This window comes from Procambarus clarkii, chromosome 51 (assembly GCF_040958095.1).
Source record: "Procambarus clarkii isolate CNS0578487 chromosome 51, FALCON_Pclarkii_2.0, whole genome shotgun sequence".
NCBI classification, from domain to species: domain Eukaryota; kingdom Metazoa; phylum Arthropoda; class Malacostraca; order Decapoda; family Cambaridae; genus Procambarus; species Procambarus clarkii.
Genome location: NC_091200.1, coordinates 30,213,336 through 30,221,039, shown reverse-complemented (window position 1 = coordinate 30,221,039; position 7,704 = coordinate 30,213,336). Strand labels below are relative to the sequence as shown.

Here is a 7,704-nt window from a genome sequence, read left to right as displayed (position 1 = left end):
CGACAATTTCTCGCCCAGTTACATCACTGGTACCAGCCACAGGCTCAATAAAACTTTGATCTGAGTCACTAAACCCAGAAAAGGAGTCACCTCCCTCTGACTCGTCACCCTCAAACAGAAAATATCCACAGGAACTGTGAGGTCGTGGTAAAATTGGGGTAGAAAATGGGCGAGGAGGCATGGGAGAGCGTATAGGCCTCGCCATGGCATGGCGGTCATTCTCACTTTCACTGCTGCTGCTACTATCTCCCGACAACTGTGTATAATCCTCATCGTTGTCTGAATCGTCAAACACACTTTCTTCACCTTCAGAGAATAATTCGTGGGCTATTTGCTCTGGGGTGAGGGACTGAGTGATGCGTGCTCGTGAGGCGTTTGACCATGCGCTCGCCATGGTGACTCTCGCTAAACTGAGGCCTCCCATGCCATCGGAGCGTGAGCTGGATTTTTTCTCAAAATGGCCGCTGTTTACTAGAGCCCCTGGGCAGCGTATGGGACCCCCAGCTACACCGCGGGCCATTCAAATCGTGCGCGGTACCCATACACTTCATATGAAGTGAAGCGCAGTTGACTGGTAAAACGATTTACACTTCATATGAAGTGATGCGCACTTTAAGGGTTAAATAGCCGGTCTATGGCCCCTGGGTTTTACGAACTTTTTTTTCCCAAGCCAGTCTATGGCCCGTGTTTTTTTTTTTGATGCCTCAGTGGTCCATGCACAGGTCCGTTCAAGGGGATTAAATAGCCGTTCTATGGCCCCAGGGTTTTCTCAAATTTTCTTTCATAGCCGGTCTATGGCCCCTGGGTTTTATGAACTTTTTTTTCCCAAGCCGGTCTATGGCCCCTGGGTTTTACGAACTTTTTTTTCCCAAGCCGGTCTATGGCCCGTGTTTTTTTTCGATGCCTCAGTGGTCCATGCACATGTCCGTTCAAGGGGATTAAATAGCCGGTCTATGGCCCCTGGGTTTTACAAACTTTTTTTTCCCAAGCCGGTCTATGGCGTGTATGTTAAATAAACCAAATTTTTCACTTTTGACAATTGAGCACCTGCTACATCCAGATTCTAGGGAGGAAAGGAATATAATATAATATCTAATATATCTATCTGTGTGAAATAGATTAAATCCATTTATTTGATATTCAGCTAATAGTAGTGTATTTTCTACATTCATCTATGTTTTGGTAAGTGCAATAATATGTATTGTTTCATTGCAGATTAGAGATTCAAGATAGTTCTAGATTTCCGAAGTACTGAAACGCGCGCCATACAGGCTTGGTGGATCTAGGTGCAAGGTAAAATTATTTACATTTACTTGTATTGTATTTATATGCATATATGCATTTATATGCATTTTTCTATAGAATAATAGATCTCGTAATAATTTTGCAAAAATAGTGGCATTTACTATTTTTAAAAGATTATTAAAAAATTTACTGATATGGTGCATTCGGAAGACAAACCCAATTTTTCACTTTTGACAATTGAGCTCGGGTGCAGGGGGGGGGGGGGGGTTGTGTAAAAGCCTGGTTTGTGCCTCGGAGAGGCCATGGGATCCAGTAAGATCGTCCTTCCTTTCCTCCCTAGAATCTGGATGTAGCAGGTGCTCAATTGTCAAAAGTAAAAAATTGGGTTTGTCTTCCGAATGCACCATATCGGTAAATTTTTTAATAATCTTTTAAAAATAGTAAATGCCACTATTTTTGCAAAATTATTACGAGATCTATTATTCTAATAAGGGTTTGATAAAATACAGTAGACTGCCTACTGGTTTTACCTGTAATAAGGTTTGATACAGATGATTATCCGTTGAAGGGGATTAAATAGCCGTTCTATGGCCCCAGGGTTTTCTCAAATTTTCTTTCATAGCTGGTCTATGGCCCCTGGGTTTTACGAACTTTTTTTTCCCAAGCCGGTCTATGGCCCCTGGGTTTTACGAACTTTTTTTTCCCAAGCCGGTCTATGGCGTGTATGTTAAATAAACCAAATTTTTCACTTTTGACAATTGAGCTCCTGCTACATCCAGATTCTATGGAGGAAAGGAATATAATATAATATCTAATATATCTATCTGTGTGAAATAGATTAAATCCATTTATTTGATATTCAGCTAATAGTTCTGTATTTTCTACATTCATCCATGTTTTGGTAAGTGCAGTAATATGTATTGTTTCATTGCAGATTAGAGATTCTAGCTAGTTCTATATTTCCGAAGTACTGAAACGCGCGCCGTACAGGCTTGGTGGATCTAGGTGCAAGGTAAAATTATTTACATTTACTTGTTTTTATATATGTATATATATATATATATATATATATATATATATATATATATATATATATATATATATATATATATATATATATATATATATATATATATATATATATGTGTGTGTATATGTATTTGTATGTACATAAATTTGTGTGTAAATCACGGAAATTAACTTGAGGAAACTGGCAACCAAAAACCAGTAGGCAGTCTACTGTATTTTATCAAACCCTTATTAGAATAATAGATCTTTTAAAAATTTACCGATATGGTGCATTCGGAAGACAAACCAAATTTTTTCACTTTTGACAATTGAGCACCTGCTACATCCAGATTCTAGGGAGGAAAGGAAGGACGATATTACTGGATCCCATAGCCTCTCCGAGGCACAAACCAGGCTTGTACACAACCCTCCCCCTGCACCCGAGCTATGTCAACAGGTCGTTCTTTCTCTTCACCCTTTCATCATCACACACAGAGATCACAATAATGTGATGCATCAAATGAACAAATCCACAAGGGCCGTGACGAGGATTTGAACCTGCGTCCGGGAGCATCCCAGACACTGCCTAAATCGACTGAGCTACAACAGGGTAAAAGGATCCAGGAAGTTCAGTAGAAGTTTGGTTTCAACCCTTTTACCCTGTCGTAGCTCAGTCGATTAAGGCAGTGTCTGGGATGCTCCCGGACACAGGTTTGAATCCTCATCACGGCCCTTGTGGATTTGTTCATTTGATGCATCACGTTATTGTGATCTGTGTGTGATGATGTAAGGGCAAAGAGGGAGAACGGCCTGTTGACATAGCTCGGGTGCAGGGGGGGGGTTGTGTAAAAGCCTGGTTTGTGCCTCGGAGAGGCTATGGGATCCAGTAAGTTCAGTAGAACTTCGGTTTCAACCCTTTTACCCTGTTGTAGCTCAGTCGATTAAGGCAGTGTCTGGGATGCTCCCGGACGCAGGTTCGAATCCTCGTCACGGCCCTTGTGGATTTGTTCATTTGATGCATCACGTTATTGTGATCTGTGTGTGTAATTCTTCACTTGCTACAGCAAAAGGAATGTGTGTGTATGTATTTGTGTTGTTGAATATGACCGAAAGTGTAAGATTAAGGATTCTAACACAAATCGTCTGAATATTTGTTTTTCTTCACTGTCGAGAGTAGTTAAAAAAATTTACTCGAGTTTATTTTCACACTTTATTTATGGTCCTTAAGTCCCTCTCCTTAATGCTGCTGCTGTTTCTCGCATCTTTGCATCGCTTGTATGTTTGGGGGTTTGGCCTCTTGCTATATATTGATTCCATTTGTGTGTGTTTGGGTCTCAGGCCCTCTCGCAATTTCTGTTGAACAAACCCCTTTTCCTAGTTCTGCATCTCTCCTTTGGTACAAATTTTGTTGTGCTTTTATCATATATTTCACAAAACTTGACATACATTTCATTTACTTCATGTCCTATCAGCAAGTGTTTGTCAAATTCTTTAAGGAAAGTTTATCATCCTGATTGCAGATCTCTAGCGCTATTATGTCAACTTCTTGTGGATTCGCAATCATTATTTAATTTACCTTTAGGTGTTCTTTCACCAGCACAGCAACACTGTACCTCTCCCAACCAGTTTAAGATAAAAACTAAGTACTAACTAATTAACTCAATGTAACCTACCTTACCCCCAAAATGTCAACCCATGTCTTCTATTTTAAACAATGCTGTTTTGTTGACCAAATTGTATTTTTGTTTTTTTCTGCAATGTTTCCCCCCCCCCCCCCCCCACCACTCTACCACCACATTGAGTTTAGTAGCTCTGTGCACGTCAGGTGCTGTTTAATATACAGACCTACTCCTCCATTTGACCTAGTTTCTCTATCACATCTATATCACTTTGTGCTTTAGGCCTGGTGGAGCTTGGTCCACCAGGCTGTTGTTTGGAGTGGCCCGCAGATCCACATACAGTCTGCATATGATATTCAGTCTGTTGATCAATTGAACTACAGTAGTTAGTTTTTATCATCCGAATGCACCAATATGTGTTCATTCTTCCCAGATGAAGGAACTAGGTAATATTCATCATCTGAATGCACCATCTGAAGCTTTAACACACTCATGATACACGAGAGGTTTAAAAAACTTTTAAAACTTTTAAAACTTTTTGACCTATGTATTTAAAAGCAATTCTAAAGTTAAAAAGTGTAGCATAGGCCCCTCGTAGAATGTTCTTAATATGATCCTCAGGTTATAGTTTTCTATCTAAAACCACCCCTAGATCTCTTTCTTGATGAGAATTCTTTATAGATCACTGTGGCTCGATCATAGAAACTGAGTAAATTCGTTACACTGGACCTTCCAGATCGAATACCATGCTGACAGTCTGATATATCATTCAGTACGTCTGCATCTGAAATTGAGCAATACCGGATTTATTATTTGGTTTTATAAATTTTATACTTATAATCTTAACTTATTTCAGAGACCACGAGTAATCTGGGCTTCGAACTCAACAGAAAAGCCTTCCGTAGACCTGCTTCTTTGCTACATAATAGACAAAATTTAGTAAGTATTGATTTATTATGTGTTTGTTTATTTATTTTTTCTTTATATACAAGAAGGTACATTGGGGGAGAGTACAATGACTTGAAGTTATACATTCTTGTAAAGCAACTAGCACTCATAGCGTTTCGGGCAGATCTAAGTATAGACCAAGAAACTTACCATCTTTTTTATTTCTGATGTTAACATTGTGTAACTGTAGATGAATTGCATTTGTTGATTTGCTCCCAAGTAAGATGTTGTAGGTCCTTTCTATTTTAGTGGGATTTTGTTGGTTGACATTAATAAGTGGATTTTTTTTTAATTTATTGTTTACATCATTATTTAATATGAGTGGGTTGGAGTCTGAGTAGATGAGGTTAGTGTCATCATTATCTCATATCTCAGTGATTTTGTCGTAATGGTCAAGTAGCTGTACTGTACAAGTAGAGGACATGAGAGATAGCTGTAAGAGGTATTTCAATATCTTCCTGCTCTAAATCCTTGTTGGCCTGGATTGTGGAGGTCATTGGTCTCTATAAAACTAGTAACCTGACTCCTGATTACTCTCAAATAATTTTATTATGTGGGATGTTAATGCAACTGGTCTATAATTCTTTGCCAATGTTTGTGTTGTGTTGTGTTGTTTTGGTAGTGATGTGCAATGTGTTGTTTTGGTAGTGATTCGTCCAGTTCTGGTAGTAGTGCGGTTGTTGTGTGGTGTAGTACTTGTGTGCTTGTTAATGACTTGTATTCCAGTCTTGTGGGTATCTCCTTTCCCCTACGGGCCAACTGCTTTGTTCTTACCTAGCATTTTGCTTAGTTTGGGTATGAATGTTTGTGTGCCGTATATTTTGCAAAATTTGCCATATATCTCATTATTTACTCCTCTGCCTAGCAACAAGTCTGTCTAATTATACTCATTAACGGTTTTTCAAAGTTCCCCATAGTGTCCTTTATTGAAATCGAGTTCATGAACCGTTTCAATGTTCTTATTTTCTTCTAGATTATATCTTAAAGTATATTTAAATGTTATTGTTATTAAATGTTATTGTGACATTGCATTGCAATTGAGCTATGTTGTTTACTATACCGTTCATTTCGTGAGTATAAGTATAGATGCCACACTTGTGACAGGTAAAACCATGCCTTTTTTGAAAAACAGCACCGTCTGTTGCACGTAAGAGCAACCCACACTATATTATGTTGCGATATTATTTCAATATTTCCGATTGCATTGATAATTTGAATTTTCATAGATTTCAATTTATTTTCATTTCGATTTAATAATTTTGTGTGACATTGCATTGAAATTGAGCTGTGTTGTTTACCATACAGTTCATTTCATGAGTATAGTTTATTTTTTTATTTTTTTCATTTCATTTTTTTAGCTGTTCTTATTTTTCAGTGATGGGAATATCAGATCATTTGATGTTCCCAATTTTCTGATGGAAGCATCAGACCATTATAGAATGCATCGGATGAGGTAGTTTGGAATGGTGGGGAGGACGAGAGGGGGGGGTGGTGGGGAAGACGAGGGGACAGAGGAGAGGGTAATGGTGGGGAGGACGAGGGGACTGGGGAGTTGGGGATGGTGGGGACAGGGGAATGCTGGGGAGGACAAAGGGACAGGTGAATGGGAGATGGTGGGGGAGGAAGAAGGACAGGGGAGGGGAAAATGGTAAGGAGGACGATGGGACAGGGAAGTGGGAATGGTGGGGATGATGTGGTGACGAGGAAGTGGGAAGGACGAGAGGACTGTGGAATGGGGAATGGCAAAGTGAATTATAATTATATATATTAATTAATTCTTATAAATTTCCAGAAGCCTGTATCAACACCCACACTAATGCAACTGAAAGAGATGTTGAGACAAGTATTGCTGATATGTTGAAGAACGCCCCAAACAAACTCGGTGGAAACAGATACAAGGTAAAGTTTGCCAATTTGCTGTAGTCTAATTCAATTTCTTTTTAGTAATCTTTGAGAACATTTATGCTATGAATAAGATAAAATAATGTAACTGATTTTGACTAAATATGTAGATATATTTAATTTTCTGAGCACTAATAATGAAAGAAAACCAAAATAAGAGGTGGCTACTATCTCTAATAATGGGCTGGAATAATGCAGGATATAATAATATATATATATAAATATGACAATGTCAGACCACGGAGGAAGAATGAAACAGGAATTTCCTTAAGTACTTTTGTATATTAAATACATCTTCAGAAGGTCCTTCTGAAGATGTATTTAATATACGAAAGTACTTAAGGAAATTCCTGTTTCATTCTTCCTCCGTGGTCTGACATTGTCACATTCTTAATCACGTGTTTATTTTCGTGTTATACACACACACATATATATATATATATATATATATATATATATATATATATATATATATATATATATATATATATATATATATATATATATATATATATATATATATATATTTATATATATATATTTATTTTTATAAATATATATATGATATATAGATTCTATATAGATTCTATTCTATTATTCTATTCTATTCTATTCTATTCTATAGTTTTATATAGATTCTTGTTTTAGTTTTTTTTCTATAATATGGAAACGGTTTTTAATTAATAAATTAAATATTATATAATAAAATAATGTATTATTGAAAACAATTAGTAACAAACAATATTTCATTACAGGGTGGTGAAGCAAGAAGACATGTGCATCACACAGCAGACTTGGATATGACGAATACTGAAAATGGCTAATGTCTATATAGAAGAATCTATATGTGTCTATATATAGACACATATAGATTCCTATATATAACCTATATATATATATATGTGTGTATATATATTATATATATATATATATATATATATATATATATATATATATATATATATATATATATATATATATA

At 36.8% G+C, this 7,704-nt stretch overlaps 1 long non-coding RNA gene across 1 annotated transcript; it reads left to right on the top strand.

Moving 5' to 3' along the window:
- Nucleotides 1-1,213: 1,213 nt before the first annotated feature.
- LOC138351860 (uncharacterized) lies at nucleotides 1,214-7,543 on the top strand. The gene is made up of 3 exons (XR_011222634.1): nucleotides 1,214-1,293; nucleotides 6,613-6,719; nucleotides 7,478-7,543. It is a non-coding gene; the product is annotated as an uncharacterized lncRNA (long non-coding RNA).
- The last annotated feature ends 161 nt before the right edge of the window (nucleotides 7,544-7,704 follow it).